Genomic DNA, 13,456 nt, shown 5'->3' on the forward strand with positions numbered 1-13,456 from the left:
ACTTTGCTTATTGAACTTTCGGCATTTGACCACTGGACTGGACCTTTTGACTATGGTGTTATTTTGAACCTGCAACAGTGTTTGCTGTCCGTTTTTGTTTTATATTCTGTGGTGCAATCTTTATGTTTTATATTTTGGACTATTAAAACAGCCAGAAAGTAAGTGTTGTTTTAATTAAACTGCTCCATACAAACAAGGTATTTGTTTGGTTCATCTCTACCTGAATAAGGCAGAGCCCTGGCATCATGACGTGGAGCCCCCGGTGGCTTAATGGGTTAAATCCTTGCTCTGGCAGGACTGAAAGACTGAAAGACTGACAGGTCACAGGTTTGAATCCAGGGGGAATATGGATGAGCTCCCTCTGTCAACTCCAGCTCCCCACTGCGGAGACATGAGAGAAGCCTCCCACAAAGATGATAAAACAGCAAAACATCTGGGCGTCCCTTGGGCAACATCCTTGCACATGGCCAATTCTCTCACACCAAAAGCAACTTGCAGTTTTTCAAGTTGCTCCTGACATGAAAAAAAAATGGCAGGGGTTGGGACACATGTTCATGGCGCTCGCTGTAACCTGCAATCTCGGTGGAGGAAGTGCCTTTGGAAGCTTCTCAGAACTTGGAACTATAGCCTGTTTGTTGACGCCGGAGGCTGTCTGTGTCTGCCATATACACATATTTTTGGTTTTATTATGTGTATAGATTTATTTTGAGCATTTATGTCCCGGCAAGGAATGACATATTTCACAATTTTTGAAAGTTAAAAACTATTATCATTTCCATCTTTCACTTCAACATCGTGAGTGTGCCTTTTCCTGTTTATGATACCACTGTGACTTCCATAGCCACAGCCTAGGGAATCCTGAGATTTACAGAATGAGAAGGGGTATTTAGACTTCTCAGCCAGAGAGCTCTTCAGGTTTCTCTTAACCAAACTATAAACCCCAGAACCCCATAGGATGCAGCTGTTAAAGTGGAGTCATAGCACTCTAATTATGTAGTGTAAAAAAGCCCTACAATCAGAGATGGTGCCCATGATGGCTGAAAGATTCTGGGAATTTTAGCTCCCAAATTAACTTTCCAAACTGTGCTCTGGAAGAGAAAACATCAACAGCAAAACCTCTGGCAAATTTAAAGCTTTGGGGAAGCGGCATTTGATTGTTAGGTGCATCCACATTGGAGAAATAATGCAGTTTGACGCCATTTTAATTGCTTTGTCTCAGTGCTATGGAATCATGGGATTTGTGGTTTTACAAATTCTTTAGCCTTCTCTGTCAAAGTGATTGTATAGAGTTGAGCCATGGCAGTTAAAGTGGTGCCAAACTAGTTTAGTTCTATAGTGTATAACCAGCCTTAGATCCATATTTTTAAAAAATGACTCTAAAGATGTCAATGTTTTAAGTAAAAGGACCATTACAACTCTATTAAAAGCAGGCGGGTTAACTTCTTTAAAGTAATGCTATCATTTCCCTAATGGAAATGTAGCATGCTGCTGTTGTAATAGGCATTCTAATGACTTAATAGGAACCCCATGCCTTTAATAACTGCACACAAGACTGAAGTTCCACTTGTACAGTTTCCTCAGGATGCTGAAGAAGCGAGGAAAGAATGGGGAAGGAGGGGGCATCACTCCAACCTAACTCATGGACCAGAAGCAGCTTGCTGAGGTCAGGGGTTTTTCTAGCACTCACTTAATAATAATAATAATAATAATAATAATAATAATAATAATGTTGATGTTGCAATCCCAGGTGACAGCAGGATTGCAGAGAAACAACTGGAAAAACTGACACAATATAAGGATTTAAAGATTGAACTGCAAAGACTCTGGCACAAACCAGTCAAAGGTGGTCCCAGTGGTGATCGTCACATTGGGTGCAGTGCCTAAAGACCTTGGCCTGCACTTAAACACAATCGGGCTGACAAAATTACCATCTACCAGTTGCAGAAGGCCATCTTACTGGGATATGCACATATTATTCACCGATACGTCACACTGTCCTAGACACTTGGGAAGTGTCTGACATGTGATCCAATTCAACAGCCAGCAGAGTGTCTGCTGTGGACTCATCTTGTGTTTCAAATAATAGTAATAATAACTTTATTTATATTCCACCCTTCTCCCCTAGGGGGCTCAGAGCAGATTGCAGCATTTACAGCAAACATAAACAAACAATAAATGCCTTGCAACCATATACAACAAGACACACAAACACAGACAAAGGCTTCTCCTTTCATTTCCGGCTTTTGGAGGCAGTGCTCATCTCTAGCTCTGGGGAAAGTGCTTTCCCCCCCTCCAGTTTCAAGCTGAGGAGCCTGTGTTGTCACCTTGTAGCTGACAAGACTGCTTAGAGCGTCTTTTTGCCTTTTTCTGACGAAGCGGTACCTATTTATCTACTCACCTTTGCACGTTTTCGAACTGCCAGGTTGGCAGGAGCTACTGCTAACAGTGGGAGTTAATCCCATCCTGTGGATTCAAACTGCCAACCTTCAGATCAGCAGCTCAGCAGCACCACCGCGGCCCTTGAAATATGTCAGGGATTAGACCTAGGGACACATACATACAACTTCTGTCAAAATAAAGGTGGTAACACAAAATATTAGGGGTGGTGGTTTAGAATATATTTATCCTACACACATATCATAAATACACTCTGAGCACTGATGACACTATACGGTGGACCCTTGGTATCACTGGGGATCGGTCAGAGTCATTGAATCTGAATGTTAATTTAAAAATTGTTCTTTTTAAGAGCACTTTGGTTTGAACTGAAGCCAAGACCAAGCAGTGTAAAAGTAGACTTTGGATAACATTTCCAAGTGGGACACATCAATTCTTTTGTCCCAAAGGAATCCTTTTCATCTGCCTTGTCTGCATGCTACATCAAGATAGGATATCCCATAATTTGCAACTTGCAATGAGATCAACTTTTGTCTTTTTTCAGTATTATTAAATTCACTCACTCTCTTAATTTGTATTCTACACTTATTGACTGAGTCTGTGAATGATTTTCTGTATGTATGGTTTTCAATATTGAAGAAGACTAAGGTGCATCTTCATTGTAGAATTAATGCAAATTGATGCCATTTAAACTGTCATGGCTCAATGTTATGGGATCCTGGGAGTTTTAGTTGTGTAAGGGCTTTCTCCTTCTCTGCTGGTGTCTCATCAAATGATAAATCCAAGGATTCCAAAGCATTGAACCATGTCAGTTAAAGTGGTATCAAACAATATTAATTCTATTGTATAAAGCAAACTTCAAACTTTTAACTGTTTTGGACATCAACTACTCCAAAATTTGTAACAGCTGGTAGGTTGTTCTACCTCTGGTAGGTTGTTCTACCTCTACCTCTGAGGATGCTTGCCATAGATGCAGGCGAAACGTCAGGAGAAATGCCTCTAGAACATGGCCATATAGCCCGAAAAAACCCACAAGAACTGAGCTGGTAGGTTGTTAGGAATTGTGGGAGTTGAAGTCCAAAACACTTGGAGGGCTGAAGTTTGCCAATGCCTGGTGTAGAAACACAGTAAGATGTCACTTGGCTTGATTGACAGCTAATATAAAATGGTTCCATAACATTGCAGTTCTAATTCTATTAGATACATCTCTGAAGCAACTAACATTTGGAAAAAGACACTGTTACTGCTCTCACAGAACAAAACCTCATTAAGCCTTGGCTTCTAGTTGACTTGTAATTCAGCTGTGCCTGGAATTTGTCACGCTTTCAGTCATCTTCTGCTTCACTGGGAAACATTCTCTGTATAGCAATAGATCCAGACTTTTGGCTTAAACACACTTTTATAACTCAGCATGCTCTTAGAGAGTGTTTGCTTTGAATCTTGCTTCAGTTATTCAATTTTCTAAGCATCGAGACATGTTAGGTTCTACATGGAAAGGCACTGCAATTTTAACTGTGCTAGTGATTTCAAGTAGGCGAGGAAATTTATGTCGCCTACTTCCAAACAAGACTGTGAATGATTAGGTAGCAATATTGTTCTGAGTGACACTAGATGAATACGACTTGCAATCAGACGTTTAGGTGGAAAGATGCCTCCTATCATCTTCCAGACAAGAGTCCAGGTAGGGAGCTGTTGCCCCCTGGAACCTCGCCACCTTGGGAAAGGCTAATCTAAATTTAAAAATACAAACTGGAATATTCCAGCCACAATTCCTCCTGTTGGCTAGGAAATAGTCATATCATTGTATTTAGGACTGCAATCATGCTTAAGAATCTTGTTTACTCCTAGTGAGTAGGAAATCTTGTGAAACTGAAGTTAAGAGGCACTTGTAGTTAAGGGGTCAGGGCTTTAGCACAGCTGGTAAATGCTGCAATCCAGAGCAGGGAACGAGGCCCTAAGATAGCTATCCACCACACTTGACTGTGAAAAACAATCCTTTTTGGTTACAAAATGGTTACAAAATAAAGGAAAAATGCAAGTCAAAAGCCACAGCAAAATCAGCAAACATGAATTTAAATGGACAAAACAAAACCCAAAACCACACTGTAAAATACTGGAACCTGTTAGCAATCCACTAACCATGCTTGATATTCTAGAAATCTTTCAAGACCATGGCCAGGGAAACCGGGAGAATTGCCAAGGTCTTCATCAATCTGAAACGATGCCAGAACTGAGAAAGTCAGCCCGGCGGAAGGCACTTAAAGCCGAAGAATTGGTTCCGTGAACCGCCCCTCTGCTTTGAAGCCATTGTTTGTATTTCTTTTAATTGGGAAGACCTAGGCAAGCTGAGTGATTTACTTCTGCCTTGCCAAATCTGCCCCCTTTGGTTCTCATTAAAGTTACCAGGTGCAGAAGGGAGTGAAAGGTCATGGCTTCCCTCTGAAACATTCTCATGAACACTGGTACTTTCATTTTCCAAATCTACAGAAGTTCCTTCCTCACTAATTTCAGGAACATTGGCATTTTCCAAACCTACAGAAGTTTCACTAATTTCAGGAGCATTGGCATCAAGAGGTACATTTTCATTAGCATCAGTAAATATATTTTCATTAGCATCAGGAGGAACAAACAGAGAATCAGGCTCAAGTTCAAACTCAGGCTGAACCCCAACAGTAAATCACCAGCAATGATAAGATCTACCAACCAAAAGGTTGCAAGTTTGAAGCCCCGGATTGGCATGATCACCCAACTGTCAGCCCTGCTCACTGTTTACCTAAGCAGTTCGAAAACAGCTTATAGCTGTGATTAGAAAAATTGGGTATCGCTAATGTGGGGGAGGTATTTTACGACATCATAAAGAAAAAGATCAAAGAATGCTGGTGACCAAAAGGAAGAAGTAAGTCCTGATGGCTCTTCGTCATAGAGGATGGAGCGACAGCACCCCCCTGTGGCTGGCAACTTCCAAAGGCATCAACAAGCTGCATTTTCAACTGGATGTCAGCACAGCACAATATACCTCCTTTCTGTTCTGTCTGTCTTTGTCCTGTTCAAAAATGGCATTGAATGTTTGCCATGCATGTGTACTGTGATCTGCTCTGAGTCCCCTTCAGGGTGAGTTGGGAGGAATAAAATAAATAAATTATTATTATTATTATTATTATTATTATTATTATTACAACAGTGTGACAGAGGTCACATTCATACCTATCCTTTGCACACAGACACTTTCCCTCTCTGCACTCATCTTTTCTTCTGAATTCCCCATAGGATAACATTAAGACCATGTTTTGCTAGATCCAGAGGTGTGACCTTCACTCCTGATGACAACTGCTAAATTAGGAACATAAGGATATGCAGCCAGGGCAATGCAAAAATAGGATTCAAGAGATTTCCAGACAGGCAAAGCCAAGGAGGAGGGGGAGGAGGAGGAGATGATGATGATGATGATGATGATGAGAAGAAGAAGAAGAAGAAGAAGAAGAAGAAGAAGAAGAAGAAGAAGAAGAAGACTTTACAGCACAGAGATTTCCACAGAGGCTCCACAGAGGCAAAGAGAAATCCCAGGAGTACCAGAGATTTCTATAGGGGCAAAGCACAGGCAGAGATTCCAGTGGGAGAGCCTCAAAATATTCCAAAGACTCCAGGGAACGGCCCCATGCTTTCAGCAGAAACTCCAGCACTCAGGCAGATGCCAAATTTTCCAAGCAAGGTCTGCAGAAACTCCAAAGCCCCCTTCACCCAGAACATGCTTCATTGCCATATTTGGACTTTTCTTTACAGCAGAGATTGAGAGAATACACACACTTTAGTCTGAAGATCCTTTCAGTTTCATGGCACCACTTCTTATGCTCCTTAGATTGGTCAGGAGTAGCTGCCACTCTTTTCTGTCTTCTTAATAAAGAAATCTTCATGTTTGCTTTACCTGACTTTTTTCCTTTTCAGAGTCACTTTTGAGTTCATTGCCTGCTTTAAAGTCCTTAGCCTTTCTCCCAGAGAGTGAGAGAAGTTTTTTCCCCAAACCAGTAACCCAAGACATTACTCTTATCAAAACTATGAAGGTGGATTTGGGTGGCTCCTTGTGCATTGCCAACAAGAGAATATGCGTCACCAAGAGGAGGATAAGAAGTATGGATTTTCATAAGATATGTATATTTATATAGGCAGATTTGCAAATATTTACTATATACAATCTCACCACTGTGAAGGAAACTGTAACCAAGAGATCAATGTAAGTTGAATCTGTTGTCTAGATGCCAACTGATGATGGACATTTTTAAAGGATTTGATGATTAACATTCGATTTGATTCTGGTGCAATGCAAGGTCTATCAGCTTACTTATGTCTGCTTAAGTTCCTCTTCAATCCATATGGCAGCATTACAATGTCTAGGGCCACCTACATATGGCCATATGTCAGTGGCCATGTGAGTCGGAGCACAGAGTTGTTCCTTGACATTGTCCAACTGTCCCTGCACTGTGATGGAAGAATGGGTAGCTTTTTCTTCAATGAGCAGATGAGCCATTATGTTACTGAAACACCCAGTTGCATTTGGTGAGTGACTGCAGGAGGATACATGCCTTTGTCTTTCACTACACTTCACATTAGACAGATTACACACTGACTATTGAGAAAGGTTTGCCCTTTGTAATGTAGGACACAAGGCCTCCAGACTCTGCACACTGTCAATTTCTGATTGCTCAGATCGGAAGTTCCATGTTCTTTCCAGGGCCTGGCCTCAAGGCAGATGAGGTTGCAATCTCCCTGACAGTAAACAGGTATTGAGGGAAGATCCATTGAGTGATAGGGACGCCCTGCATGTTGGGTTAACCTTCATGACAAAAGAAAAGTTAGAAAGAAAAATTCTAAATGAATAAAATTTTGTCTTCTATCTCCCACGATAACATGAAATTTGTAAAAATAATGCATGGATCTGTAGGCATGGAGCAAAATTCATGCATCTTCTTCCCTAAAGAAAAAGTTGGATTTTGCAACTAATTACCTCTCACATTTAACAATAGTTTATGGGGACACAGGTAAATGTTCTTCAGGATTCCAATATTTTTTGGTAAAGGTTTTCCCCTGACATGAAGTCCAGTCATGTGGACTGGAGATGGTGCTCATCTCCATTTTTAAGCCGAAGAGCCGGCATTGTCCATAGACATCTCCAGGGTCATGTGGCTGGTATGACTGCATGGAGTGCCGTTACCTTCCCACCAGAGTGGTACCTATTGATCTACGCACATTTGCATATTTTCAAACTGCTAGGTTGGCAGATGCTAGTGGGAGCTCACGCCGCTCCCCGGATTCAAACCACCAACCTTTCAATCAGCAAGTTCAACAGCTCAGTGGTTTAACCCACTGCGCCACCAGGGGCTTATTCTTTACTGATGTGTTTTCTCCAGGCACAGTTAATTAACTACTCATAGCCTTCCTAAGGATAACTTGGCTTCTAATTTCCATTCAATCCCTGGGCTAGCAGAAACATTAATCTGTTATAGGCATAGATTCGAAGCCCAGACAGAAACTTCTATCGAATTCAGACACTACTAGAAGATAGAGAGTAATACTGGGTGATAAAAGGCAAATCACTGATGTGAAAACTTCTGGTTCATATTGTGTCTCCTATGCTAAGAGTGCAATGCTCTATAAGGTGTTAAGAATTGGAGAGATAAGAATTGTTGAACCATCTGCTGAATGTATAGTTAATCTATACATAAATTCTATTGAAACAAAACTCCACTCTATTATTATTATTTATTTGTAGATCGCCCTATCTCCACAAAGGAACGCAGGGTGGTTTCTAGCATAAATGGCAAATATTCAGTGCCAAAAAGGAAAAAAAAAAACATACGAACAGATTACATCAAAACAGATCACATCAAACAAAATATAAGCAGCCTAACTTAAACCCAATAACAAACAAAAATACCAAAGATAAAACTTAAATGACCCATACAAACAATAACTCATAGTATAAATTTTCCACTCGATATAAATAATCTAGAAACGAATAACTAAAACCTTAAAGAGAAATGACATAATTAGCAGCAATCGACAGTAATAGTAATAATAAGCATATTTAGTAAAAATAAGTAATAATAAGCATACTTTTAATAATATTAAGCATATTTTCATCCTCTTGAAGGTATCTTCCCCATCACATCTCCAAACAGTATGTTGTGAGAGGCTAAGCATGTGTTTTGAATAGTTGAGTTGCTAAACAGAAATACAGTGCAAATTACAAAACAGATGTGAAAGTGGTTGCTATGTAGTACAAAGAATGCCAAGGTAAAATGCCATGAATATTCAACCAGGAATAGTCTTACACAAATGTTTCTCCCATTATGCTAATTGAGGCCTATATGCCTGCAGGTGGGTGTAAAATTACACTGTGAAATATAAGTATTTCTGTACCTGCTAGGTTGTGGGCAGAATATTGCCTGAGGTAGCACAGAAAACTCTGTGCACACCTGAATCGGGTGGGGAAAGCCAAAAAATATGAATATTCAACAGAAAGAAATGTAGGGTACCGTACTTAGCCAGAAAAAAATGAAATGCACAGGGCGCCACAATTCAGGAAGGATATACACAAGTGGAACATGTCCAGAGATGGTTGATGGAAATTGTTATAGTTCTGGAAACCAAACCCTCTGAGGAACAGCTTAGGTTGCCAAGTATGTTTTGCTGGAGAAGAGAAGGTTAAGAGTTGACATGGCAATCATATTTAAATATTTGGAAGGAAAATTGTTGTTGAAGATGGAGCTTTTTTCTGCTGCTCTAAAAACAAAGACATGGAGCAATGGATTCAATCTATAGGAAAGAGATGCCACCTCGATATTAGGAAGAACTTCCTCATGGTAGGAGTTGTTTGACAGAGGAATACATTGCCTTGGACTCTTCTTCTCTGGAGGTTTTTAAACAGAGACTGGATTTCCATATATCAGGAGTGCTTTGACTGGGCATTCCTGCATGGCAAGGGTTGAACTGGGTGGCCCTTGGAGTCTCCTCCAACTTTGTGATTCCACAACTAGTGCCTTGTCAACATATTTGGGCAATGGATGTAGAAAAGCTCTCAAATGTATTCTCCCTTCATGGCAGCCCATAATATACCAAACAACTACCAATATGTTGGCCTTTCACAACAGCCAAAATCTGTTGCCAATGATGGGTAGCGCAGATTTGGTAAAGAGAAGTAATTCTTGGAATCTTCAGATGGATTTCTAGAGGGACTTATTGGCTTTTGTGATGAATGGACACACTCAGGAAATGAATGGAGTGAGCTGTCTATGGGTAGTGTGCCAAAAACCAAAAGCAATAGTATGCACTCTTTTCCTTTAACATCTATTCAGTCTCCTAATTCTAATACCTTGCTCTTTAACAATTGATGTTTTGTTAAACTGAAATAATTTGGTGTGTGATTGTGTCAAGACAGTTTCCACCTGATATGGGTAGGAATCATGAGCATTCATTTCCTTTTAATTGCTATTACTTGCTGATTTGCCATGTGCCAAAACACAACCAACAACAAGGCAATTTGAGTTCTCATGTTGCTCTTTTCATTTATATAAACACATGTTGGAAATGATGACTACCAATAGAAAAAAAGATGAAAACCACATGCTGTTTTGATCAGATCTATACTTTCCATGCCAAACTGCTCCAGAAGGTCTGTATGGTGCCAAGTGAAATACAGCTGAAGTTGTGCTGCAAGAATGATAAGAGATTTTGAAGCAGACAATAGGATGGCAATAAAAGCTGGCTAGGAAAAAGGGAGACAGAAGCACTGTCTCATGGGAATGCTTTCCTTTGTTTGGCAAAGCCATAAATGAAAACCAACAGACATGTTTTGCATCAACTGGAATTTTTTTCATGTTCCCCACAGACAACTCCCCCAACACACACATTTTCATGTTTAGATGGGAAAGAAAATACAAGAATCCATCCACACTTGGTCTGCATCCATCTGTTTTTTCAGATGTTTCTGTATTTAATCCTGAGGTTTAAACAATTCTCGGTCCTGTCACAATGTTATGATACACCTCAGCACTTCCCTGTCAGAATTCTCAAGTATTTGCATATGAAGCCTTCATACATTTTTCAACTCCAGAAAATATTGGAATTCATTGTCCTTCTGTAGTATAACTTCAAGATGTCAGATATTTTGCTTTCTTTGTTTGGCTTGCATCTACACTCTAGCATCAGAAACATGGCTTCCTGAAATAGGATGGTGTACTTAGCCATAATTTCAGACAGTTCCAGATAGAAATTTTTGCAATCTTTCTAAGGCATGCTATTGATTTCCTATTAGTGGCTTACATATAAGTCATTTTAGGAGTTAGTCTTGCAGAATTATCTATCAGCTTTGTACCATCACTAAATGCACTCCACAAAACTGCCCTCTAGCTGCTGGAGCCCCTTCCCCACTCAGTGCAGACATGTACTGGCCCAGTAGGCTGCGCAATAGAACCACATTCTCTGGGTTGCTCAAAGAGGTTGAAGAAGATGGCTCATTGTATTGTTGAAGGCTTTCATGGATGGAATCACTGGGGTGTTGTCTGGTTGTATGGAGGTGTTCTAGCAGCATTTTCTCCTGGTGCACCTTCAGAGGATGCCACAAGTTGGCTCATTGCTGTGCAACCATCTGTTGGAACACAATCAGGCAGTTTTCTACCATTCTTACCCCCACCCTCCTCCACCAAGTAAATAGCCTTATGGGGGCAGGGAGGCTGCATTAAGTGGAGGGTGGGTTTATGGAATGGTAGAGGAGATGTGGCACAATCCCAACTCACAGGACTTCATGCCACGTCTCCCTGATTTAGGATCTCAGGCATAATTTTCTCTTCACAGTTCGTGATGTTTCAGGTCTCAGTATTCAAAACTTTTGATGTACTTCTAATTAGCTGTATGAGACTGTGCTTCATGAGTGATGGCATGTTCTCTAACAAACCAAAGTTCTTCCCTTTCCCATGTGCTTCAGGGTTTTTTTTAAGAAGTCATCTTTGGTTTTTGATTCATTGAGAAAAATCTAAAAAGGGGCAGAAATTCAAAATTAAATCTAACATGATAGGGATGTAAAAACTGCACACATGCAACCACAGAAGAGATGCAAGTGAACAGCTCATAGATAGCAGTATTTAGCACCGAAGCTTGAGAAAACTTGCAAGGCACCATGTTGGTGTGATTTAAAAAACTCTGTATATAAACGAGGAGATACAAAGCAACCTATCGTTATGTGACATATAAATCCTGTCTCCTGCTCCACATGAAAAATAATCCTGTGAGGTTAATGAGAACAGAAGCCCCAAGGAGTTAAACACAAAACATCAGGAAAGAGATAAAAACACCCAATCTTTCCATGCTGGAAGCAGAAAGAATTAAGGCAAAAAAGAGTATATATATAGAAAAGAAAGCAGATTGTACTTATCATTGACAAACACAACCATTTGTTTGATGGCAGACATGATAACACCTGGACAGCCACCAAAAAATGGAAATGAGGCACACTTTGCCAGACACCCTCCTCTTATCCAACAGTGCAAGATAACAAAACATAGTTGTTGATAAATCAATATTTGAGGAACCAGACATCAGCAAATCATCTTTTCTGATTAACTCTATAGAGAAATCAGCTAGGAAGAACAAAAATATACCAAGACATTTCAGGAAACTGTGTGCCTTGTGATAATAAGAAACCTAGACTTCATGATAAAAAAAAAACCCTCCAAAGATCTAGATCTTGCAGCAAGGTGCGATCTTTGGATGTGTGGGGCCCTTATTGACTGCTCTGGGATCATCATTCATGATCCCAGGAGCGGTCCCCACAGTGATCCTGCCTCTGCATGCTCCAAGCAGCCCATGGAAGTGGAATGGCAGTGCCAACCTCCCCTCCCACATCTTTTTTTTAAAACCCGTAATTTTTTTAAAATAGACTCCTTACCATGCCTAGAAGGTTCCCTTTTCTCCATAGCATCTCTAAATGATGCACGGAGATCATGAGGAGGAATTCCCCCTCCTGTCTGTTCCCCTTGTGAATCAGCACAGGTGGGAATGTGGACACTCCCTTGCCCAAAAGGTGAGATTCTGGCCCTCTGGGTGGGCAGCAAATGCACACAGAATCAGATATTTAAATTCCAGATTAACTTCATTGAACTGCATTATATGAGTCAACACTGACCATATAATGACATTTCCAGCTTGGGCTGGAAAACTACCAAATGATCACACTGAAGGACCCAGAGAGGACAACAATTTTTGGAGAGTGAGACTTGCCTCTTTTTTTTTTCCACAACATAATTTGATACATGCTGTTGCTTTACATAGAGATACCAATGTGCACACTTTTCTCAGTTGTATACATACATTTAATTCTACACTGGAATTCATATCCCTGCATTTCTCATAGTATAAATTAGGAAAATACTATATTTGGTAAGCTTATGCGAATTGTAGTCCAAAAATAACATTTCCAAGCCCTAGTTTTGCAGAGTAGATTTGGAAAAGTAGATTTCAAGGGAAGAGGAAATCCATCCTCCCTGGAGATGCTGTTGCAACAGAGAGGAATAAAACTGGATTTGACCTATAATACTTTCATGGGAAGGCCAATAATGAGAACAACTCTACTTTTGGAAGCCAGAGTGTATGACTTGAGGTTTTTTAAAAGAAAAACTTGCTGAAATGAAATAACTTAACATTCACTGACACACTGTGGCAAAATGAACAAACTGCAGCCTTTGGAAATAACTTTTCTCTCCCCCCTCTGCTCAGCTTTAACTATCTGATATTAATTACAGTTTATTTTTATATCTGCAGCCACTGTTGCATTTAACTAATATTTATGTAATTTGTTTATGTGGACTTATTATTATTGCATTTATTTTTGCTTATGTACTTTGTTGTATTTATATGTTGAGTGCTTTTGTGAGCTGCCCTGAGTCCCTTCGGTGGCGGGATATAAAGTCGTCATCATCATTGTCATCATCATCATCATCATCTAGCACAGAAGTAAAATCCTAGCCAGACTCTGTGAGAAACCTGATTTCTTTTGCTTTTGTTGGCCAAA

General features: G+C 40.2%; 1 protein-coding gene across 1 annotated transcript in view; it reads left to right on the forward strand.

Annotated features, from left to right (window-relative positions):
* The window catches only part of HCRTR2 (hypocretin receptor 2), a 37,737-nt gene that overhangs the window by 9,589 nt on the left and 14,692 nt on the right, over window positions 1–13,456 (forward strand). The window lies entirely within an intron of this gene.

This window comes from Anolis sagrei, chromosome 1 (assembly GCF_037176765.1).
Source record: "Anolis sagrei isolate rAnoSag1 chromosome 1, rAnoSag1.mat, whole genome shotgun sequence".
NCBI lineage: Eukaryota > Metazoa > Chordata > Lepidosauria > Squamata > Dactyloidae > Anolis > Anolis sagrei.